This window comes from Tachypleus tridentatus, chromosome 1 (assembly GCF_004210375.1).
Source record: "Tachypleus tridentatus isolate NWPU-2018 chromosome 1, ASM421037v1, whole genome shotgun sequence".
Classification (NCBI taxonomy): Eukaryota; Metazoa; Arthropoda; class Merostomata; order Xiphosura; family Limulidae; genus Tachypleus; species Tachypleus tridentatus.
Genome location: NC_134825.1, coordinates 155545534 through 155572437, shown reverse-complemented (window position 1 = coordinate 155572437; position 26904 = coordinate 155545534). Strand labels below are relative to the sequence as shown.

At 34.7% G+C, this 26904-nt stretch overlaps 1 pseudogene across 1 annotated transcript in view; it reads left to right on the top strand.

Annotated features, from left to right (window-relative positions):
* The window catches only part of LOC143228296 (homeobox protein prospero-like), an 86105-nt pseudogene extending 64174 nt beyond the window's left edge, over positions 1 to 21931 (top strand). Inside the window, exons 6-8 of the transcript XR_013015307.1 lie at positions 1133 to 1293; positions 16366 to 16510; positions 16722 to 21931. The product of XR_013015307.1 is annotated as a homeobox protein prospero-like (transcript). The remainder of the gene's footprint in view (positions 1 to 1132; positions 1294 to 16365; positions 16511 to 16721) is intronic.
* Positions 21932 to 26904: the final 4973 nt, after the last annotated feature.

The following is a 26904-nucleotide window of genomic DNA, read 5'->3' as shown; positions in this document are numbered from 1 at the left end:
ATGGAGATCGTGCAATTAGAGCTATGTAGGTTTTCATCGGGATCGTGCTTTGCTTCGTTTATCTAGGCTAAGTTATCCTATAACCTGATCATATGAATAATTAATTACCTCTTCCTTTCTGTACATTTGTGTATAAATTACGCGTGTACGTGTGGATTTTCCACGCGCGTTTTTGTCCGACTTCTGTTTTGCGTGAACAAGGAACAATTAGATGTCAAATATGAAATTACACCATAAATCTCTTCATACCGGCTTTAAATAAAGTTTTCCATAATTGATACGCATATTGATGCTATCACGTAGGAGTAAAGTACTTTGAGAAAGTCCAGGTTTCCAACAATATTCATAACATTTGTATCAAAATGTTCCATTAATGCGTACACTAAAAAAAACAACAACAACAAGAAACCCTAATAATATTATCTTCCTGAACACTAAGCACGTTTAACTACTTATCATTTATTCTCTTTTGTCGTGTTATTAAATTACTTGACCTACAAATCATTCTTCTTGTCTTTATTTAACATCGTCCTCTATTGAAAAAAATAAGAGAATGTAATATAATATGAGAAAAATAACGTGTTTTCAATGACGTTTATAATCGTCGTATATTGGTCTGCGTGTTTCATCAGGAGAACTGAAACGTTCCACATTTTTCCCTCCTGAAACGTGCTAAATGACGTATTTGTAAGTTGTGACAAATCGATATAATAAATAAAAAGATATGTATCTAAAATTCATATCGTTTGGACTGGTAATGCAAAGGGAAACTAGTTATGGGTACAACTATCCCATTCGTAGATGTACTGAGGCTGGTCTACTGTAGTCTAAAGGATTTACTACAAGTTTGTGTAGAAAAAAAATATATAGATTGTTTGCGCAAACAACGTAATGTGGTGAATCACGTTTCGTCTCGCCTATTTTTACGTGAAAAGAACCACATGTATGGTTTGATCTAGGAACAAGAAATAACTATAAATTGTTCGACACATTGTTCAAGTTATTCGAAGGGATATTTCTCAAAGTCTCAGCTTAACTTGAATATTTACTAATTTTACTACTGTTGTTTGATATATGTTGAAGTAAGAAGAAAATATTTAGATTTTGCCAACTTTTATATATTCTTAACTAGTTTTACACCAGTACCCTAACTCCAATGCACCTAAGGAAAGCCAAGTTGATGTTTTTCTACGTAAGGTATCCCAGCTCTGCTGTTCTAAAGCTTTTCTTTCCGGACATCAAGTTTAACAAGAACAACACTGCTCAGCTGGTCAAGTGGTTCTCTAACTTCCGGTACGTTTGAAGTTATTGTTATCTCCATGGTGAAAATAATGCTGCTCTATGAATATTTTGTGCAAATTATCATAAAAGTTAATTAGCATTTTATTTCTTTTCTGTGTGTGTGTGTGTGTGTATGTGGTTAGAGAAAATTGTTTAAGACAAGTAATTTAACCCTCTGGAATTCTAATAATGACTTGTTTCCAGTAGTGGTACACACATTTAAATATTTCTTAATGTGGTTAAAACTCTACATATTTTTACATTCGAAAGTGTTGATTGAATATAAAGCTATTAAAATGGCGGGACCCGGCATGGCCAGGTGGTTAATGTACTCCACTCGTAATCCGAGGGTCGCGGGTTCGAATCCCCGTCACACCAAACATGCTCGCCCTTTCAGCCGTGGGGACCTTATAACGTGACGGTCAATCCCACTATTCGTTGGTAAAAGAGTAGACTAAGAGTTGGCGGTGGGTGGTGATGACTAGCTGCCTTTCCTCTAGTCTTGCACTGCTAAATTAGGGACGGCTAGCGCAAATAGCCCTCGTGTAGCTTTGCGCGAAACTAAAAAAAAATGGCGAATTTGAATATTCATTTAACGTGTTATAAAATACTCTATAACCAAATTTACATGCATACATATTAAAAACTATAGCTATTTAATTAGGGCAGAGTGTCTTGCTATCTGGTAATGTTTTATTTTCTATGAGTGTTTGTTTTTTCCAAAAGTTAACTGTATCTTATGGTTAATGAATTATATAAATTCTGTAATGTTTGAAACACCAGAAGAATTAGTTTTGCCACCGGTAAGTTCCCAGTGTAATTTCACAACCTGATAAGCCACTCTGAATGTCGACACATACTACTTTAGAATGACGAGGTTATGTTATCATCTCTAACATTTTCACGTATCCACACAATCGTTTTAGCTAATTATATAAGAATAATTCAGCTAAGTGATACAGTGAACATTATATTCCAACAACGCAGGATTGCTATCGTTATTATTCACATTGGTACTTAGAGGTCCATCTGCCGTATGAAAAATGACGTCATTAAGATATGAAAGGTAATTTTCCACGTGTTTGCCTGTGGTTGGCTCAAAAAGAACTAATGTATTTTATATTTCTCAGAGTTTAAAAATAATTAGATAAAGAGAATTAGCTAAGCTGAAATTTTCATAACTATTAAACCAGTCGTAATAAATTTTCATTTATTAAAATATTAAATTCAAATAATTTTTATAATAGCTCGTGTCTTTTCCCCCTTCATCCTGCATGCAAACCCAGTCTAAGGTATAGCAGAATCCAGTGAGTTTAGATCCAATGAACCACATGTTTGGCATCCAACCTCATAGTGCAACCACTGCCCTAAAGCAAGGAATGGGAACTTTTGCCGCAAAGGGACACCAACCATGAACCCTAGGATCGACCAGCCGACATTAACCACAATTGTTCATTCGAACACAAAGTCTCAAGGCTGTGTAGTTACGTATGAGAAAGTAGAAGAAAGAGTTTGGGAGAGAAAACCAAACAATAACTGGAACCTAGTGACGTTATGTGCAATGTTCATGGGCGTGGCTTAAGAAATTGAGTTGAAAATTTTAGAGATAAAACATTTAATAAGTGAAACACTAATGAGGGACAGTTTTACTAATTTAAACGTAATATATATCTCGCGGTTTAGCTTTGATATACAGTATTCAGACTGTCCCTTTGGGGAACAAAAACGAAACTTTGGACTGTAGAAAATGTTTTGATTTCTCATAGAAATTGTATTTTTCAAGCATTATTTTAACCCTCATTGTACTTATTTGCTTATAAATTGTTTGGCCAAATCCACATACTGTTTACATTATGTTTATGTCTGTTACAACACTCAGTATTAAAAACTAAGCCAATAACGAGGTAAAATACTTTATTTTCACTGTGAAGTAGTTTGGAGGGCAGTAATTCATGAGATTACTTCTAATATTGGTGGTATTTTAAATTTTCTTTGTGTCGCTTATACGTCATGACCGACCTTGTAACCAATAGTGTCATGATCTAGTGAATGAATTTCTGGGGTATTCTCGAATTGCCTTTGCTGAGTTGTCTTCAGAATACACGAATAACACAGACAGTCTTCACAAAGTAAAGCTTTAGTGAAGGAACAGAATACGATATTAAGCTGAAACAGAACACCCCACATGCTTTTCGGAACTAAAGAGTGAACGCATGTATGTAATGTAAACTCGTCCGCTTAAAATAGAAACTCGGTGTTTGTGCTCATCACAGTATTGTATACCGTAAAATTGTCCTTGTAGAAGCTGGTTTTCAACGAAGGATTTTGCTGACGTGCTGAACATAATTTGTCTGACTTTACAAATGAGTTGGGTAAAAAAAAACAACACTAGTGATGTCTAGGTGTCTGTCAATCCCGATGGATCAGCCGTAAGTTTAAGAACTTACAATACTAAAAAATATGGCCAGAACGCAGGTAGACCATTGTATAGTTTTGTGCCAAAAACGCACACAAATGGATTTTCTATAACACCAATGCGACCTGATAGAGGTATCACATTGAAAATAAATCGTATATGAATATTATATTATAGTACTACAATGTTGGTACGTATGTATAAATACAGAGTAAGGCAAAAAATCTAACGTACATTAGATATTAAGAAACAGATACATTTTTAAAATAAGAAGAAATATTATGCTAGTCTTTGTTTATTTGTCTACTAAAACAAAAATGTCGCATTATATAATTGCCAGTTTTAATAAAATTTAAATCACCCCTCTAGTACAGTGGTACGTTTACAGATTTACAATGCTAAGATCAGGGGTTCGATTCCCCTCGGTGGGCTCAGCAGATAGCCCGATGTGGTTTGGCTGAAAGAAAACACATTCACCAATAAAATTCAAAAGTTACGTAACAGATAAACGCCCCTGCTATGTCTACTTGCATGTTAAACACCGTTGCCAAGTAGGAATGCTCTCATAATCTATCTGTCTGTCTGTCTTTCTCGTGACTTGTATATTTTTGTAAATTAGGTAATGATTTCGATTTCCACTTTAACTGTGAAATGAATACTAAACATCCGCCATTTTTAGTTAGTTTAGTTTTTATCTCTGGAGTTAAATATTCAAGCACTGTAATTAATCTTACCTACCAAATCTCATAAGTACTTAGGAATTCCCAGTAATCGTACAGAACGCACCAGTTCGATATCCCTAGCAATTCAGTTGAAAAAAAAACAAAAATTATATATTTGGTGTCTACTTAAGTTGGAGAAGAAAATAAGATTAAATGAACAAGAAAGTTATGTAGAGTTCATTTAAGACATTAAAAATCATATTTCTCATCACTACCCCGGATTATCGGAAGTAGGGAAATGAAGAAGCTATGAAGATTTCCCCTCATCTGTTTATATTGCTGTTCGTAAGTCACGAGGAATTGTGTTTTCTATGAAGATTTCCCCTCATCTGTTTATATTGCTGTTCGTAAGTCACGAGGAATTGTGTTTTCTATGAAGATTTCCCCTCATCTGTTTATATTGCTGTTCGTAAGTCACGAGGAATTGTGTTTTCTATGAAGATTTCCCCTCATCTGTTTATATTGCTGTTCGTAAGTCACGAGGAATTGTGTTTTCTATGAAGATTTCCCCTCATCTGTTTATATTGCTGTTCGTAAGTCACGAGGAATTGTGTTTTCTATGAAGATTTCCCCTCATCTGTTTATATTGCTGTTCGTAAGTCACGAGGAATTGTGTTTTCTATGAAGATTTCCCCTCATCTGTTTATATTGCTGTTCGTAAGTCACGAGGAATTGTGTTTTCTATGAAGATTTCCCTCATCTGTTTATATTGCTGTTCGTAAGTCACGAGGAATTGTGTTTTCTATGAAGATTTCCCTCATCTGTTTATATTGCTGTTCGTAAGTCACGAGGAATTGTGTTTTCTATGAAGATTTCCCCTCATCTGTTTATATTGCTGTTCGTAAGTCACGAGGAATTGTGTTTTCTATGAAGATTTCCCCTCATCTGTTTATATTGCTGTTCGTAAGTCACGAGGAATTGTGTTTTCCAGTACTCCCCCCAGTGGCACAGCGGTATGTCTGCGGACTTGTACTGCTTGAAACCGGGTTTCAATGCCCGTCGTGGGCAGAGCACATATAGCCCTTCGTGTAACTTTGTGCATATGTTAGTTATATTCTCTCTGTACTCAGTATTAGAAACAACACTGGAAAAATTTCGTAGAAACGTAGGCGTCTGACATCTGTTGTGAAACCACCACGTCTCTGTTGTTAATGTTATACAAAGAGGAAGGTGGAGCGTGTCTTCATCTATATGTGAAGCATGCTTCATATTCACATACCTTGTACTTCCTTTATTTATTTAATGTAGCAGACCCGAGACAAAAATTAAAAGCTGTAGATTTATACATATGTTGTTAGTATTCCGGAAACAGTTTTATATGATAAAAAAATAAAAAGGATTGGAGGTTTCCGGTGATGGCGTGAGCTCTTTTAATCTAGAGGGAGTTTAATCTTAATGAGCGAGGGGCTGATCTGGTTTGAGCGGATGCCTTTTCTGTAACAGCCGGCCGACCGTGAAGACACAGCCGTAGCAGACATACGGCCCTCATCTAGGGTAACTTTTGTTTGTGAGGTAAGCGAACAAACGGATACCGTACTGCTGTCAACCTATAAACTTTGGACATGCTCCAGTAGATGGCGTCAGCACGTGCTTCCTTTCTTGCTACTTTGAATTGAATAAAATTTTACATTTTTTCTTAATAGAACAGCTGTTTGTCTAAATTGATATTTGGATAAATAGGACGAAATAGAGAGAAAATATCTCGTGTGAAATTTCCAAAAGCTTCTACTGAAGTGAATATTTCGGCGCACAAAGAAGTGTAATTTAATGGAAAGGTGTAACAGAAATAGAATAGCATATTCTATTGAAACGGTGCATTAAAAAAGACTAGTCGCAAAGCATAGATAAAAGGTACCAGATCTTATTAAAGAGTATAACTAAACTATTCCTGTGCTTTTCTAGCATCCCAGGTAATAATCTCATATTTAATTCGTTAACGGATGTTGATATCACATTAGATGTTACATTAAGAATATATCATGTTGGCGAATACGTTTACTAAACTGCTAAACACAGTTTCAGGTCCGGCATGGTCAAATGGTTAAGGCATTCGACTCGTAATCCTAGGGTTGCGGGTTCGAATCCCCGTCACACCAAACATGCCCGCCCTTTCAGCCGTGGGAGCGTTATAATGTAATGGTCAATCCTACTATTCTTCGGTAAAAGAGTAGCCCAAGAGTTGGCATTGGGCGGTGATGACTAGCTGCCTTCCCTCTAGTCTTACATTGCAAAATTAGGGACGGCTAATGCAGATAGCCCTCGTGTAACTTTGCGCGAAATTCAAAAACAAACAAACCAAACGCACTTTCTTAAAAGTTAGAATTGTCCCCACATAAGATTGGTTTCAGCTAAGCAGTTTACTGACTTTCTTATCAAAGTCTGTTATGAATAGAATTGCCACACGTAAGCTAGCTTCCAACAATATAATTTATTGGCGTGCTAATCACTATTTGTCAAAAGGTAGAATTCCCAACTCTCCTTAAACAAGGCTTCAATAAAGGAATTTGTTGGCGTGTTCATCCTAGTTTGTAAAACAAAATAGTATTGTCTCCACTTAGGTTAAGTTTCAATAAAGGAATTTGTTCGCATGTTAATCACAGGTTTGTCAAAGCGTAGAAATTTTCCTTACTTAAACTATTGCTATCAACGATGGAATTTACTGTCGTGCTTATCACTCCCTTTTTGTTAAAAGTTAGAATTGTCCCCACTTAAGATGTGTTTCAGTGAAGGAATTTACTCACTTTCTCATCACAGTTTGTCATAAGTACAATTTCCACACTTACGTGCCCAGCATAGCCGGGTGGAAAGACACTCGACTCGTAATCTGAGGGTTGCGGGTTCAAATCCCTGTCACACCAAATATGCTCGCCCTATCAGCTGTGGGGGCGTTATAATGTTACGGTCAATCCCACTATTCTTTGGTACAAGAGTAGCTCAAGAGTTGACGTGGGTGGTGATGACTAGCTGCCTTCCCTCTAGTCTTACACTGCTAAATTAGGGACGACTAAGTGCTGATAGCTTTGCGCGAAATTCAAAACAAACTAACACTTAAGCTAGATTGCAACAATAGAATTGACTGGCGTACTCATACAAGTTTGCTATATCAGAACTGTCCCTACTTAAACAAGGTTTCAACGAAGGTGTTTGATGGCGTGATAACCACAGCTTGTCAAAAAGTAGAATTGTCCCTACTTAGTCTCTAGGTTTTAACGATGGAATTTAATAGCGTGGTCATCATAGTTTGTCAAAAGGTAGAAATATCCCCATGAAATCCACGTACTGATTGAAACAAGCTTTCCAGAACTAAAAACTAGCTCAGTAACTGATATAGCTCATTTAGTACGCCTATCTAACTATATTTGTGCAAGGTCGTAAAACAGAAACTTTGGATGATAGCACACACATAAGTCCAAAACTGAACTATAATATAAGAATAACTGTAGAATAAATATTTTAACATTAGTGCATTTATTAGCTCTGATACACGCACAAATCTCAATTGAGAATCCAAATGGTGCCAATTTCTTAAACATCTGCTTGATAGAAATAAACTGATACATTATTTTCCCTACTTAATTATTCATATAAATCGCTACCTGTTATACTGGTATTATATTACGTCAACTTTCAGAGACTGAGACTTGATAAATTTACTTTCATTAAGGTTATTAGAAAACTGGCGTATTTGTTGTTTTTACACTATGTTATTATTATTAATAGTAGTCAAACTTGCAATGGGTCTCGTCTTTTATTTTGCCTGTATAGCCAACTTATACATGTGCGTATGTATCACACGTGCTGGCAATATTTATATATATTTATAAATTATCTGTGAAAGACAAAAGCTATGTAAGACAAGCAACAGCAAGTAAATAAAAGCGTATATCGCATGTCATTCCAAAAACTATTAAAGTTTACGTTTCTTTAGATGTGACAAGGCGCCAATTTTAAGTATTTCTCACATACATTTCCCGTTGAAAATACCCTTAAGAATATTTTTTTCTACTTTAAATGATTTAAAAGGAAATTCGAGGGGAATGAATCAAGATGTGAATAACTTGTTTTTTTTTTAGAACATATTTTGGCTAAAGTAACCAAGTTTCGTGTTGTAGCCTTATCATAACACTATAGGTAATTATAGTCGGTTCACTCTAGCTTCTGTATGTACATTTTCTAATGCACGATTGTTAGCTTGTACACAGATATATATGGCTGTACTTTCCGTTAGATATATCACTTGATCGCGTGTATGACTTTTACATGTATGTATGTATATATATTCTTTCTCTCTGTGTGTATACAAATAAGAAAACATATAATGTCTTTCCAAGTAAAACTTTCGCATGTTGGAAAATGGTTGATTTTTTTTTTTTTTTTACTTAAGGTGTGGGTTATTGGTTTCCATATCTTTAACATTGCCCAGTGATATACTAAAAACAACCAATTTACTGGTTGCTAGATAGGTGAATAAGCAAATGCCTTGTTGAAACATTGAGTCGTTTGTCTTTATTAGAAGACAGTGAACTACTATAGTGTAGTACAATGTAATGATGAATCTTCTTTCAAATCTCTTAAATGTTTCACTGATCATACAGCACTCAAAAAAATACTCTGACCGTACAGTACTGATAAAAATACGGTAATCACACGATGCCGTAATTCACTGATCATATTATGTCTGAGTAAATTTATTGGTTTTGCATTATCAAGTTCACTGCACCACAGTTCTTGATCAGATAAACTGATCACGTTATAGTGATCAAACAAACAAACAAACAAGCAATAATACTGGTTGTATAGCAGGCAAGCTCATTGGCTGTACAGTACTGGAACAAGTGGTCACACATTATAGCAAAAATATATTAGCCATACAGTACTGAGATAAATGTGTGTGTGTGGTTTCTTATAGCAAAGCCACATCGAGCTATCTGCTGAGCCCTCCGAGGGGAATCGAACCCCTGAGTTTAGCGTTGTAAATCTGTAGACATATCTCTGCACTAGCGAGGGAGCTCTGAGATAAATAAAGAGATTATACAGTATCTGACATAAATACATTGGTCATACAGTACTGAGGTGAATAAACTGACCACACAATAATGTAACAAGTATAATGGTCATTCAGTACTGAGATAACTACATTAAGTGCACAATGCTGACATTCCAAATTGAACAAATACGTTAAACGCATCATTCTGAAACCAGAAAAACGAACTAACAAGGATATACTATAGTTTTTATGACGCTTTAAACAAATTATAAACGCTTGGATGTATAAATTATCAAAAGTAACAACTGTTTAAAACATGTATCTAGTATTAGTAGACAATTAAAAATACTAATATTTTACCTTTCACTTTGTATTCGTTTCTAAAAAGGCCCGACATGGCCAGGTGGTTAAGAAACTTGACTCGTAATCCGAGGTTGCGGGTTCGAATCCCCGTTACACCAAGCATGTTTGCCTTTTCAGCCGTGAAGGCGTTATAATGTGACGGTCAATCCCACTATTCGTTGGTAAAAGAGTATCCCAAGAATTAGCGGTGAGTGGTGATGACTAGCTGTTTTCCCTATAGTTTTACACTGCTAAATTAGGGATGGCTGGCGCAGATAGCCCTCGCGCAGCTTTGCTAGAAAATCAAACCGAAACCATTTATTTTATTTTATTTTTAATTTCGCGCAAAGCTACTCAAGGAATATCTACGCTATCCGTCCCTAATTTATCAGTGTAAGACTAGAGAGAAGGCAGCTAGTCATCACCACCCACTGCCAACTGTTGGTCCAGTCTTTTACCAACGAATAGTAGGATTGACAGTCACATTGTAACGCCCCCACGGCTGAAAGGGCGAGCATGTATGGCGCGACCGGGATTCGAACCCGCGACCCTCGGATTACGAGTCGAATGCCTTAACCCACCTGGCCATACCGGGTCCAAAACCGTTTCTAAAAAAGTAATGTTTCAAGTTCCTTGTTGGGATAGCCCTAAGTTACGGACTTACAACGTAGAAATCCGGCGCTCGATTCCCCACAGTGAATACAGCAGATAATCTAAGATGGCTTTGCTCTAACACAAAGAGCTATTGCTTCAAAACGTTTGAGCTTTCTAGTAATGATTTGATTATATATATATAATATGCATACTCAGTGATTTATTGGTTTATCTTCCCTTAACTGTCCAGATATAGCTTTAATTATTAACATAAGATAGATTATGTATTAGTCTCTCTCGCCGCTTCTGTTTAATTGAAATTAGACCTGAGATTATAGTGATAATATATAGTGGTGTTAGTTCTCATTAATGTGAACATAATATTCCTTGCCAGGTAGTGTGTGCGAACTGCACATTTTCTTCATTGGTTACAACCTCTTTACTTCTGCGTAAGAAAGTGTATCTAATATTCCCGTAAGTCTTTTATTATGCCATACTGATGGCAGACCTTGCAAGCCTTAATCTGATGTGGCGACGCAATTACTGCTTAACCCGCTGTCTAGCTTTAAATGAGTTTAGGTACATGATCTGCTCTTTTATTTGGTAAATGGCTAATGAATTGTGATTTGGCGCGGACTTTAGGGCGAGAGAGAGTGCGCCTTCACTGCATGGAAATATTGATTACAAAACAAACGAGACGGAAAGTTGTTGGATGTTTTTTTTTTCTTGCTTCCCTAAAAGCGTATCTACACGATGACTGCTTTTGTTTCAGTCTTTTGTAAGCAGAAACGTTGGTCTCTATCTAGTCTTGTTTATGACTCCTTATCATCTAGTTCTCTTCCTTAAAGGGTAAAAATAACCTTCAGATAAAGCGCGTGCACGTGAACTACTGTTTGGTCGTATGCCTCAGCCTTTCTGTATGGATGTATTGTGTTGGTCTCCGGAGAACGCGAAGAAAAAGAAAGTTATGTTCTTTAATGAGATTTGATTAATTAGCGGCCGCATTAACGCTCTCGTATCATCTCCGTTAATTCTGTAATTTACGGCGGTATCATATTTATTACGTAGTCAGAAATTGGGTAATTATTGTCCCGATAAAGGCAGTCTTGCTTTGGGATCGGACTTCCTGAGTTTATACTGAGAAACAGTGAGCTTCCTAGCTTCCTGATGCTTTCCTGATATCACTAATTACAGTTTTATGTTAATTAAGTTGGTTACATTTTCCCTGTTGCAATATTAAATCACCGTAACCCAGGTCGTCGCCATAGCAACTTCAAAGACGTTGACGCGTTTGATTTTTATATATGTGTCTATACACACACATACACGTATACATATATAGGTGCAGGTTAGATTATGCTTGTTCGTCCATTAGGTTGTATAGTTAGTGCGCAGCGTTTATGATGTATTTAGATTATATAGAAGCAGCAGAGAGTGTTCGCTGATTAGTTAAACGTTGTTTCACTTTCTCAAGTAGCATCGATCATGCGCAAATGAGAAATTTTATTGGTTAGAAAATTCACGAGACCATTTAAAACTTGTTTACTTTTTGAGCTAATTTCAAACTAATAGGGTGCTTTAGTGAGCAACACTTTTCTACATGTCTTAAAGAAAGCCCTATTTCAGTACATCATTACACGTGGAATACACTTTATATTTTTTTATGGAGCTGTTCAGTTTTTGCCATTTTCACGAACCTATGAGTGAGCGGAAATTTTACAGACTTGCAACGCGAAAATCCGGGGTTCGATTCTCCGAAGTGTACTGAGTTACAGGTAGACTGTTATGTAGCTTTTCACTGAAATAATAGTTCCATTTTAATTTCGCGCAAAGCTACACTAGAGCTATTTGCGCTAGCCGTCCCTAATTTAACAGTGTAAGACTAGAGGCAAGACAGCTAGTCATCACCACCCACCTTCAACTCTTGGGCTATTCTTTTACCAACGAATAGCAAGATTAACCCTCACATTATAAAGCCTTACTGCTGAAAGGGTGAGCATGTTTGGTGAGACGGGGATTCAAACCCACGACCCTCAGATTACAAGTCGAGCGCCCTTACTACCTGGCTATGCCAAACTGAAATAATAATAAAACCTTTACAAAAAATATCCCAAATACTAGGCAGGTGTAGCAGGTAACATGCTCACACAGTGTGTGGAAATCCAGAATTTGTGTCTAGAACTTTGCTTTCTGTTTTGCATTTTTTGTTTTTGTTTTGTTTTCGCAAATCGGATTCTTTTTTTAAATGTTGAACACTTAGGAAGAGAAGAAAGATTGAATGTCCGGAAAACGGAGTATAGAAAGTAATACATGAGAACACAAATGGAGAAAAGAGTGAATGACCCCTTATTGCTAAGTGCTTTGGGGGGGGGAGGCTAGTTTAAGCGACAATATATCTCTAACCATCTTAAGACGCGGATATTATTTTCACACGTTTTCTTCAATCGTGTTTGTAATCTTAGCTTTACTTGGTATATCGGGAACAGCAGTACGTTACTAGTTAGAAATCACCGCTTAATCAAATTTCGATGCTATACCATGTAGATGACTTGAATAAATTGGCTTCTCTTATACCAACATTATCACAAAGTACTGTTAAAACTCGCTGGTTGAGTACACTGCTGCTTCTGCCTCTATTTCACTAACAAAACAGCTGCCTTCCTTCTCTCTAGACTTACACTGCTAAATTACGGACGACTAGCGCAGATAGCCCTCGTGTAGCTTTGCGCGAGATTCAAAACAAAGAAACAAACGAAACGAGCCTAGTTTACATACAGTGTCAGTTATTGGGCCTTTATGAACGTCGAGGTAATTTTAAAATAAAACACTAAAGTGCTGGCTGTTTTCTCCAATATTTTACAGCGGCGTGTTTGTGGAATGATAACGATAGAAACCTGATTTCGATACCCGTGGTGGGAAGAGCACACATACAGCCCATTTTGTAACTCTTAAACTGCATCTCTGAATTTCAGCTGCTTTAGTTCTTTATGGCTATCTGTTTGTTTAGATATTTCAGTCACTCTTACGCATAAACATGATCGACTTTCATCCATACAATTACGTATGAAAAAACAAGAAAACGAAATGAATGTTTGGACCGAAAATGAGAAAGAAGAGAAGACATTTTCACATAATTTAAAATATTACGTACTTTGAAAACGGGGCCCATAATCTTAGGGTCGCGGCTTCGAATCCCGGTTGTACCAAACATGCTCGTCCTATCAGCCGTGGGGACGTTATAGTGTGACGGCCAATCCCACTCTTCGTTGGTAAAAGAGTAGCCCAAGATTTGGCGGTGGATGGTGATGACTAGCAGCCTTCCCTCTAGTCTTTCATTGCTAAATTGGGGAAGGCTAGCGCAGATAGCCCTCGTGTAGCTTTGCGCGAAATTAATAAAACAACTTTGGAAACGACATAAAACCTCAAAGCAAAGATAAAGTGAATGCCATTATGTTTATGGAAGTTTCGAAACTTAAAATGTGTTATAAATAACATAACTTAATGATGACAAATTTTAAAATTAATTCATGTAATATGTTTTAAAATAGCCAAATGAAAGATGGTGGCTCAGAGATAAAGCAATAATCGATGTACGAAATGTTTCTTACGTCGACGTTATGTTCCGTATTAATATATATATATATATACACACACACATATTAGATATTTTTAAATAAGTACAAGGAATAAATAAGTACGTTATAAGTGCATTTTCAGTTGCATTTTGTCAGTTCAATTTTCTCTAGATATATACTGTAGGAATATATCAGGTGTTTTTGCTAAGAGGAGTATACATTTGGAAATAAGATAACGGTAAAGAGAGGACGAGGCTTGAAATGTTTTTTCCAAAGCATCAGTCGTGTAAAGGGGAAAATTATATTTTTACTGACTTTTTTACTGTCCTCGCGTTGTGTTTTATTGTTCAAAATTATGTGGTTGCTTTCTAAGAAACACGTATAAAGAGCTATAAAAATCAAAACAACTAAACTTTATGATATAATTCGCTTCACATTGTCATCTCGACAAGACAACATAGCTAAGTTACGTTTTAGTCTGTTTAAAGAGAAATATAATATATACATTTAATGTCAGTTTTTAGGAAAACTAGAAAATGTAAGTGCAAATTTCTCCAAGCTGTTATCGCGCGAAGAAAGCTGGCTCGCAATATAATAGAATGCGTCATTTGCTTAAGGGTGTAGTCGACGCAACGAACCATAGGGTGAATAAATGCAACAGAAAAATAGTTTTACGTCTTGAAGACGTTCTGAGGCGTAAAATGCAATTTATACACTATATTCATCGTTATTAGATTCCAGATCGTCCAATTTCAAAATTTAGTGTTGCTGTGAAATAACAAACTCATACGTGAAACTTCATTCTCTCCCTAACTTTATCAAATGAATCATTGTCAAGGTACTTTCTGTATCTAACTGAACAATTACACGCTCAGTAAAATTTAAATTGGTTTACCAAGATATGTACACTTGAAGTTTCTGAGTCTCAACTATTAATAAAACAACGGATAAATGTTTTTGAAAAATAATACTTAAAGAGGTTTCCTGAAAGTCTTATGGCCATAAGGCCAAGTAATATTTTTATTTTTACTTACAAAACTAAGAGTCCCTAATTTCAAGTTGATAGACTATTCAGTTGAGAGCAGACAGTTTTGGCGATTGTAACTGAATAACGTAATTTTAGTGTCACAATTATAACGCACCCATAGCTTCAGAGTGCAAAACGAGATTTTTTTTTCGTCAAAGAGACACCAACCGTAGGCCTTTCTATGTTGTTGGCACATGTTTTCCACGTGTTATGTAACTATTGTTGACTGGCTGTTTAATGGATGTGAATGGCACATTATCGTTCTTCTTTAATCTAATGAATATGAACTTTAAGTAATGTTACAGTACCAAATGCCTAAAATTGTCTGGTGGCTGCTGGCTGCGTTCGCCACTTGTATGTAACTCCGAATTCTATCGTTATATGTCCCCAAACGTTTTACTTCTTTGTTTTGAATTTCGCGCAAATATACACGAGGGCTGTTTCTGCTCCCTAATTTAGCAGTGCAAAACTTGAGGGAAAGCAGCTAGTCATCACCATCCATTGTCAGCTCTTGTGCTTCTCTTTTACCAACGAATAATGGGATTGACTGTCATTTTATAATGCCCCAACGGCTGAAAGGGCGAGCATGTTTGGTGGGATGAGGATTTGAATCTGCGACCACCTGGCTATGCCCGAGATTCCCCAAACTTTTTTCCGCTTTTTCGCTGAACCACAGGGAAACTCTATTATATTGATAACGAAAGTTTTGAACAGTATACGTTTCACTATCACGTCAGACAAAATAATGTACGTTTGATTATGTGTTATAGGAGACTAGAATGTGTAGATTAAGTTTGACAAATATACTACAACAAGAGATCTGTAGAGCCATCTGTTGTAAATATTGAGCTTACAACGCTACAAGTGCCATGGATTATCTAGGCTCCTCAGAAATTAAGGGATTAACATTTGCGCAAAAAACAATTTTTATAGGTTTAAGTATCAGTAATTGTTTAACAGAAGCGTAATATTATAAATATAAACATTACAATTTTTTTATCTGCTACTTAAGTAATCAAAATAGTTACCAAAAGCTGTGAAAATAAAAACAATATAATATTTCGTTATATTCATTCAATAACTATAAACCAACTGCTAATTAAATAAAATAAATTTGTTACCTAGCGCAAAGCTACACCATGAGGTATCGGTGCTGTGCCCATCACTGGTATCGAAATGCTATTTCTGGCGATGCACAATTAAACAAACAGACGTCAGATATTAAATGTATGTTATTCCCCCCCTATTTTTCGGAGGGGAAACGCGTCAGAAGTAAAAAAAATATATATAATTTTATTTTCACGACTGCATTGCCTTGAAATAAGTAATCTCTTTCAATAATAAAACCTCTAGCTATTTTCACAAATGGTGTTACTAGGCCTCTTTAATTAAGTAATATATTTTCTGTTTTATTCCGTCAGGGAGTTTTATTATATCCAAATGGAGAAGTATTCTCGACAAGCCATTAGTGAAGGCGTGAAAAGTTCGGAAGATATAAAAGTAACCCTTGACTCAGAACTGATCAGGACCCTTAATCTCCACTACAATCGAAATAACCACATCGAGGTAGGTCAAGTGACACGTTTAACCAGAGGTTATTGTGTTATCTAACTCTCGAAGTATTTACTTTTCGGTTAAAAATATCTCCTGGTACAAAACAAAATAATTTAACTTTTCTCGCGCGATGATGTACTTTGAACATGGCACGATCGTTTTATGTCAGTCAGATTTATGGAAAATAACTTGTATCCTTTGATGTATATTTGGTTATTTGTAGGTCCCAGAGCACTTCCGATTTGTGGTTGAGCAGACATTAAGAGAATTCTTTAAAGTTATCATAGCAGGAAAAGACCAAGAGCAGTCGTGGAAGAAGACAATCTACAAGATCATAGCTCGTCTCGACGACAACGTTCCGGAATACTTCAAAACACCAAACTTCTTAGAGCAACTAGAATGATTATAACAACTAGGTTTGTCGGAACGTTGCAAGTTCTGTGTTCGTACGATAAGATACTGATTTTACCAAAAACATCTACGATCTGATTTGATGTGACTGATCTGATGAAACTCATTCCGTGCTGGACTTTGCGCTATTAAATCAACATCTAAACGATGAACTGTGTTACTCTGGTTTGAAAGTGATATAAAAAACAAATCACATATCATATAAGTAAATAGATCTTTGTGTCTTGCGGATTTGTGCCTTGGACTTTAGCAATCTTTTCTGCGAAAAGTAATTTTTACAGTGACTTGATTTTATCACCTAAAGAACGTGATATCTCCATAAAACATCTGGAACCTGAGATACAAGTCTCATACTTTTGCCTTGGAATGTTCAGATCTGTTTTAGGTATATAGAATTTGAAACTTGGTAATAAGATGCCAGAAAGAACGTGGTATAGTTTTCATAGTTATAATTCATTGGATCGGCTTATAAGATATTTAATGGACATATCATTCCTCTCACATTCCATTTCTATTCTATAAAACTACTATGGTAGTACTTTGTTCAAAGAGATTTTTCTTTTATAACAATAATTTAACAATTATTTTGTTTATGCGTAAATGAAGTACCCACTAGAGGTCATGATGAGTGCCCTAGTCATATGATGCGCAGGAACTAAATGATTTGCTCTCATACGTAGAGATACTAAATAACATGTTTATGAAGTATCTCTCAGCTTTTCTAAACATGTTGCGTCATCTGTTGGAGGGTTGCTCTTGCCCAGTTATTTTAGTGTTCATTTTAAAAAGCTTTGTATGTTATGTCTATTTATTGAAAGGTGTTTAGACTATGGTGCAAAGCACTTAGTTTCTTAGTTGTAAGTAGGTAGGTAGCCTGTGTTGGAACGTTAAGCACTAAAGTATATTGCTTATACTATGCATCATTTTTTCTGGAAATTTATTTTCTTAAAACAATTCCCAGTGATTCTCAATGCTTGCCTTCAACAATACATTTTGATCAAGTTAGTTCTATTCATTTAGTCATGTGTACATATATAAATGTTTTAGCTCTAATATTAATTAAGGTAATTGTAAGTAATATTGATACGAACAGGTAAATATGTTTAAATGTTTTGTGCATGGTTCTTCTCGAACCATGTGTAATGAACATTCCAGATTTCTCTAGTTGTGAAACCTAGTCACACGTGAAATAAGTCGAATCAATTGTAACTTGTTATAATCTCATTCCTTTTGCTGGTGATTCTTCTATCTTGCTTTATTGTGTCTGTTAGTTCACTCACGTAACTTGGACAGCACTTCTGTATATGTCGGATCACTTCTCATTATGTAGCAAAACATAACAACAGCAGAGTTTCTAGTCAGCGAGTTGCACATTTCTGTACTGAACGGACTGTATCTTTGACACCTTTTACGTAATTTACTGACCTCAATTCACGGTCAATGTGCAGAATGATGCTGTTAAACGTGAAATAATTTTCAGATTTCAATTTGAACTCGGTTCGCAGTGGTAGATTTCATGCTGACAAACTAACTCTGTGTTTTCAGAATAAAACTTTCATTTATATTACTGGCTTATTTTGCCCTGCACCTTTCTAACATACAGTCAGTCGTATTTAACTGAGCAAACTTTCGCTCTCGAAACCACATCATATGTAAGTTACTATGAATCGAAACGATCTTCCTTCCACAGAATTTCTCTCCCCAATAATCACAAACTGGAAGAGACCTTCATTTTACCACCTTATCTTATCTTCCCTATAACCACAAGCTGGAAGTGACCTTTCCTTTATCACATTATCTTATCTTCCCTATAACCACAAGCTGGAAGTGACCTTTCCTTTATCACATTATCTTATCTTCCCTATAACCACAAGCTGGAAGTGACTTTCCATTTATCACATTATCTTATCTTCCCTATAACCACAAGCTGGAAGTGACTTTCCATTTATCACATTATCTTATCTTCCCTGTAACCACAAGCTGGAAGTGACCTTTCCTTTATCACATTATCTTATCTTCCCTATAACCACAAGCTGGAAGTGACCTTCCCTTTATCACATTATCTTACCTTCCCTATAACAACAAGCTAGAAGTGACCTTTCATTTACCACATTATTTTAATCCGACTTCCGTCATGGACTGTATCAGTTTGTTTTAATCCTACATACCTGTGGTCACTTGGTAGTCTAACTTTTCCTTCTCTGAACCCTGTTTACCACAAAATCAAGGATTGGACCAATCTTTTCTCATTTACTTCTTTTATTTATGAAGGGCTAGCCGGCTGCTAAGTCTCCAAGTATGAGTTTTAAAACTGCTCTCGAAATTCATTATGCGGGAATAAGAGATACAGTTGGATAGATACACACAATCCTCTGATTGCAGAAGCTTGAATTAACGATACTATAGGGGGATTGATTCTCATCGGCAAGTCCCTCTTTTGGAAACTTTGGCTACTATCTTAAACTCACTAATTTTCCTAGTAATAGTCACTACATAACGAGACAGATTATTGTATTCAGAAGATTTTAGAGAGTGCCTCGAAATCTGTCTAGTCAGTAGTTTATCACCTGTACGTGCGAAAAATAAACTTAAGGCTTCCATTTAAAAAAACAAAAATGCTTACTGAGCTTCCTATTAATATCTTGTAACTCTAAACCCAGATGTATATCTGTATGACTTGCAAGTTACAAGGAGGCTTTCAGTTTGTGGAAAAGATTAAGGGGTCGCTATTCTTGTTTAATTCCTTGATGATTTCAGATAATGACCCTGGTGATCTCAAATGACATTAATTTCAGTAGTTGTCTGTTTAAGTGATGAATGTACGGCGTCAAGTAGGATAATGTACGTGTGAACAAAAATTATGGAATCATTCCTTTTCCGTATTTTAACAATTCGTGTAACATACATATATATGTATAGAAATGACATTAGCTAATTTACTAATAATAGAAGACAAAAAAACTTTAAGAAAACAAACTGTTAGACTGCTTAAAATTCGCAAATTATTTGAAAATATAAGAGCTGACAACATTATTTTAATATATTCAAATTAAATAAACAAAACAAAGTTTAGATCTGTTACAATTTACCTAATAATAGAAATGAAAGCTGAGTTAAAGTATATACATACATGTGTGTGTGTGTTTCACGCCTTCAACATCATTCTCAACGGAAATTCTTAGCAGTCCGCTACTAGAGGGCAGCAGTTTGGTAACCAATTTCAATTTGTATCTTAAGGGACCACATGTTCGTATCCACTTTTGCGGCCTTCTACACATAAGAAAAAAAAGCTTGCTTATATATAAAAGGCTTACTTATAACTATGTATAGTTGACTTTATAATCTGAAATTTGGAATGTTTTCGAGTTAATTTTAGTGATAAAAACTATTATAAACTGGTAATTTATCGTATTTTGGACTTCTTCAAAGCAAATTCATTTAAAAAATGTCTGGGAAGGAACTTGACGAGATTTTGGTAGCTTTTTCTGTGATGTATCATTGTTTTAAAAAAAGATTAGAACAATTACAGAATATTAACTTTTCTATTTTTTTGAATTTTCAGTTATCAAGTGAGTAATTTCACCACAAATTTAAATTACATTTTAAGATATATTTTACTATTCTTTTTTTCATGGTTTTCTAACCGCATAATCATCCGTTTGGATTGTTGATTACACACGCCATCAAATTCCTTTCGCGTTTCGTTGATTCCAAAGGAAGTAAAAAATATAAGTCATATATGCAACGTACTTTTTTGAGAGTGCGTCAACATTATATGTGAGGAAAACCTAGAAACCGTGTTCGCCAAATAACATTTTGTATTTAATATTCATCCAGACTAATAGAGCATTGGCAGGTTTGTGATTTTTCGAAGTATATTATCCAGATACAGATTGATTGTTATATTGAAATATTGATTATGACTTTTATTTTGATAAATCTATCTTATCTAAGTTATTAAATAATAATGTTTCCATGAATAATTTGAAAGTCTAATAACATTGGAAAATTGACGATTCGTTTAGACAAATTTCGTGCGTTTGGCGTCATCTAGTGGTTAGAAATAGAGTATCCTTTCCATATATTTTGTCAAGTCTGTAGTCAGCACAGCACATAACAATATTCCTCTTTCACGTGTTAAATTCTAATCGCTGAGTCATTCATTTAGCAACGTGACGACTGAGGAGTGAGACGATCGAATCTTAATAAAATGCATGTTTGTGCGTTCTTAAGGTGGGCCGGGTAAAGCGAGAAAACCCACATATTCTTTCTAATTACCTTTCATCTAAATTCAAGTAACACCTTCCTCGATTTAATTATTTGAGGAAAAGTTCATTGAAGCCTTTGAACGTTATGATTTGGGGGTCTTCACATTAGCTTCTACCTTTGTTTCACTACCAAGGTTGTTACAACTATCTGTTATGCTTATTTAATGGGGAATAGATAAAGCATAACGGTGAAGAATTACATTCAGTCAACCTTAATTTTCTCTAGAAATCAAAATGTGTTTTAAAACTGTAGCTCTTACAAGCGTACTCTTGTAACAAAACGATATGTGCTCTTGATGTTCAAAGACTTCTTTTGAAACTTCCAGAAATTTGATTCATTAATCATAACTTAAAGACATTAATAATAACGAAGTGAAGGAATTTAATATAAAATTGTTTTGAGAGCTATCTGATATACTTTCATAGAAAAAAGTGCTAGTAATACATAAAACCTCCATTTTTATGTTGTGGGTTTCATTGTATTCATTGGTCTCAGTAACTTGTGATTATATTCCCAATATATATATATATATATATACACACACACTTATATAAGTGTAAAGTTTATCTATTTATAATATAATAATGATTGTTTTAACACGGTGTTGTTTTTGTCTGATTTTTAAACATCAAATTAGTTTCATTTTTTTCTATACTTTGATGTTGCCTACACATCCATGTTTGTGTATATGACTGAGTTAAGATGTAAAGGAATAAAAGTGGAACACTTGAAGCCAGATTGAACTAAGATAAATTCGACACTCTGCTGTGTTTCTTGTTCTTCATGTGTAAGATATTATAAATGACAATGTAATTATTTCATTTACAATCATTTTTCACTGGACGGCTTTATTCTGTTTTTTAGCTAAGTTTGTTTTTCTGTTGTTGTTATTGTTGAAAAACAGACAGCAGTTAGTTCTCCTATCAAAAATTAGTTAGCATTTTATACAGTTAATAATACTATATTCACAAAAGTTTGATGTTTTAAGGGTTTACGTAAAATCAGATAAAAAGTGAAACTAACTATAATATCAAATTACACTGTATTGTGTATGGACAGGGACTGGTCGATTCCGCATCTAAATATTATTTGTGAACTTAGAATAATTATAGATAATTCAACTATTCGAAACGTGTTGCTCTTAGTTTTATTTTACGTTTCTGAAGACAAACGAAACTTATTAAGTAGGTTACCTGTCAAGTGGATTAATATTTTAGAGTTTGAAGTGAAGTAAGTACATTTTGTATACAGTTATTGATGTCTGCACATGATACGTGCTCACACTTTCACGTGATAAATTGCACTTGTAAACATTCAATGTTTGTATTTGAGGCTGAAAACTGCCTTAAAGTTTATGTAGATATTGTTTACAGAATGTTTTTTTTTGTGTCGTAACTCTTCAAATCGTTATGATATACGAATATATATATATATATATATACATATATAATTATCTATAAATAGATAGATATAGATAATATAATTACATTTTGCGAATATTTCGATCCCTTTAATTCAAATATTTATTATTTAAAACTCCAGTGAATCACGATATTTCAGATTTTATTCAAACTTCTCTTCACCACTGTTAATGGTTACGTGACCCCGAGTGTAAACTTTGTCAAATTTTGTCTTATTCTGTATCTTGGCTCAAGTAAGAATACATTTGTTTTTCCACAAATGAATCTATTTCTTCGTTTTCGGCGCTGTCTCAAAGCGATTCACATTTCAAGGTGATAAAAGGACACATTCTATAAATTTCACGATACAGAATGAAAAATAAATCAATACGACAAAGATAACAATATTCTCTAAACTATGTTCCTAGTTGCACTTAAAAAATAATATAATTTTAAGATATCAAACTCCTTTCTGACTGCTTGAGTTTTAATGGCATATTGTTCTTCTTGGTTTTGACTTCAAAACAAGTATTCTATTTTACTGCAATGAGTCATGCCTATATGTACCACTGGTACAAATTACAAATTAAAACGAAGTCTCTGTTTTGTTTCTTTTCACAACAGATTTGAGATTTTTTCAGAACTCGTCCTTAAGTGGTGGCTATTCAACTCTATATCCCTTCTGAAACTGAACCAATAGGCTATTAAATAAAAAAAAAACATTCTTTACACAAAATCGATCATTTTTATCCGAATAAAAAAGCTACTTTTGGATAAAATTGCGACGATCCAGTTCTTTTAAAGTTGATTGATAGTAATAACGTTTGGTCAACAAGTCTTACTTCTAAAATTATTTCCCGCAATACGACAGTCAGTAATGGGGGAACAAGGTGGGCTAGACTTCTCCAAAAATATTTTCTTACCTTTCAATTTTCGCTAATATTTACAGTGTTATTCTTAGATTAAGCCTTTCCTATTATATCCCAATATAAATGTATGTATATATGTGAAATCAGGAAAAATAAAATTATAAGAAACAATATATACGCGAAAAATCTCAAAAATCAACATTTTAAAAGGTTCATGTATTTTCTTCCCTCACGTTTTTTTTTCTTGTCCCAGCTATACGCCCTGGACCTCGTATCTGTTTCAGTCCAACTAATTCATTTGCAGCAGGTTTTGTCTTACAAAGTGCGGACGTTGCTGGGTCAATTACAAAAAGACTCGCTATGGACAGGTGGTTAAAGCACTCGACTCGTAATCTGAGGGTCACGAATTCGAATTCCCGTCGCACCTAACATGCTCGCCCTTTCAGTCGTGGAGGCGTTATAATGTGACGATCAATCCCACTATTCGTTGGTAAAAGAGTAGTCCAAGAGTTGGCGGTGGGTGGTGATGACTAGCTGTCTTTCCTTTAGTCTTACACTGCAAAATTAGGGACGGCTAGCGCAGATAGCCTTCGCGTAGCTTTGCGCGAAATTCACAACAAACCAATTACGAAAACGAGAAACATACTTGTATTAAAATACTTCAAAATATTGCTTATGACAAAAATTACTTAAAGTTCAATCATATCAGAGCAAATCTTGTTTTAATTCCTAACATATCGCTAAATGTTATTTTTCAGTGTTTCCAGATCTAAGAGAGCAAAGCTTTCTACACTGAATGGATAAGCGTAGATTTAACCCTCGTAATGAGCTTCGAATTTTAGTTTTGTATACACAATTCACGTTTTTTTGTGTTGAACAAACGAAAGTGACAATTAATAAAGAAATTGTGTAACCATCTATATAGTATTAGGGGAAAAAATTATGAGAAAAGGAAATTCTAACATCTTCAATGTGCATGTTCTACCTATATGTTCAATAGTTCTTCCCAATATTGAAGACATTTTGTTAACAACACTTCGAAATATCGTACCAACCAACGTTTTAGAATGAGGAAACAACTACTTGGGGAAAGAGCTAATTTAAACACCGGGTTTTAAGACACAGTTAATTGGGGAACCTGGTTTCCTTTGGATATTTGTCTTATTTTAACCGTGCATTTTCAAAGTGAAAACATTATAAGTATTGTAATCTTTTATACGTTTTTTGAAGATACATATTTAAAAATATGCACATATGTACAAAAAGAAATTACACTTTATGAGCCATTTCAACTAAAGTATTATTGCAAATTCTCTATGAGCTTGAAATAACCATTTTTAGAAATTCTAAAAAAATACAATAAATCACAAAACAATATAAAGTTTTGTTGACCGACGTAAAATTGTACGATGTGAAAGAGCGGTAGTTGTTGTTGTTTTTTATGTCCATCAAAGTCTCACAACCGGTACCAATGTTTTATTCAATAAATTCAAAGCTTGGAAGCAGACGGTATATATATATATTTTCATTGTCAATCAAAGTACTATAGAAGGATCCAACAACAAAACCTTAGAAACTTTTATGCATTTATTAACCTAGCCAGAGTAGTAAAAACGATATAATAACGTAATGAACGAATTTCACAGCGTACAAAGCGTCGAGATATGGTCCTTCAAGTGATACACCCATTCCACCCAACTGTATCCATAGACGGCTCAGTATTTCATGAATTTTTAAGAGTGACGAGTTTGTCTCGAGGCACCACGTTGACGTCAACGTAAACATTTTTATTTGATGTGATATCAAGTTTTGGTTTAGACATGAACAAAAATCTAAAAGCAAAATGAAGTTGGGATGTAAACGCCCATAAAAATATACGTCATTGTACAGATAAACATAAAGTTTGTTTTTTTTTCTTAATGCATTCAGCGCGTGGAACTTCATAGATTTTCCTTCTAGATAATAAATATTCATGGTGTTTATATTATGCAATATATTATGCAACAATTTTGAAAGTTACTTAGTGGTATCCAATGATGTATCGGGATACGTTTATCTATTTAGTTTAACATTTTATGAAACAATGGAAATAACGTTTCTTATCCTCGAATTTTTAAACTCCAGTATCACCAAACAACTTTGAAATCATTGATATAATTGATTCCAATCAAATCATAAATATGTGAGTTTTGTTTATTTTATTTTTACGTGTCTAAAGGTTTAATATATATTGTTTGTTTACATCAGCACAAAGCCATATAATGTGTTATCTGCACTCAATCAATCGTGGGAATAAAAAACCCATATTTTAGCGCTACTGCTGAATCACCGTGGGCACTTTTAGGCAACTGTAGCGTTATTTCTTATAACAGTTTGAAACAATATTAATTATATCTTGCTATAAAAACCTAATGTCTTGCGGTGCACTCAGGACATTTACTGTATTTGAATCTAGAAAATTGAAGAATAATATATTACATAAAGGAGTTTCGTAAGTACCTAAATCGAAAGTGTTGTCATAAAACTGACATTAAAGAGTTTATTAAAGATCTACCCAAAACAAATCCAAATAATAAATTGAATTGGTCTAATAATTTAAACTTATTTATTTATAATACCTAGGCAAGTAATTCACGATCTGTTGATCGATGGTTTGGGTAAATAAAACGTGGTTTAATTTAATCCATAAATTAAGACGGACGTGTTTAGAGCTCAGAAAGATCTGACAAAAGTTTTCACGGAAACTAAATGTAATTAAAGATAAAGATAGAACTACTTTAATGGCAGAAGAATACATCAAAAAGGCATTAAAATATATTTTGAGAAATTACCCGAAAATGAAGTCAAACAAGAAATCGAAAGAGTAGCAGAGATTCTTACATCTGAGGCTGTTGATGCAGTGGAGAAGTAGAAAGTACCAGGAACGGAATAAAAATAACAGGGAGAAAAAAACATATAACTATTTCAAAAACTGAACAAATCTAGAAACCAAATAATAGCCTACTGATTAAAATAACGACCGTTTTTAGTACACTTTCGAGGAAGGACGACATAACAGAATATCAGAAACCAGAACTATTTGATAATATCACGTGGTGTAAGATTCTATTACACCAATGACGTGTCTATGGAGTGTTGGGGAGGGAAATTTAGCGCTAATAAATCGCAATTATAGTCACAGAAAAATACGGTTTAAATATTTATCAACCTTCTTATTTTTCACTGTGTATTTTGTATTAGTTAATTACGTTTACGCTTTTTTAATTTTTTTTTATCCTCAGCAGGATAATCACACTCGGGTGACAAAAGACTCGAAATACGTTATTAAAGAGTAATTCTCCATGATTAAAGTTATACATATCACATAGCTCCTCAAGAGCTATAGTCCAAGTCCCATAAAAATATTAATAGACATGCACTGTGTCTCACGTATTAATACAGAAGATACGATAAGAAC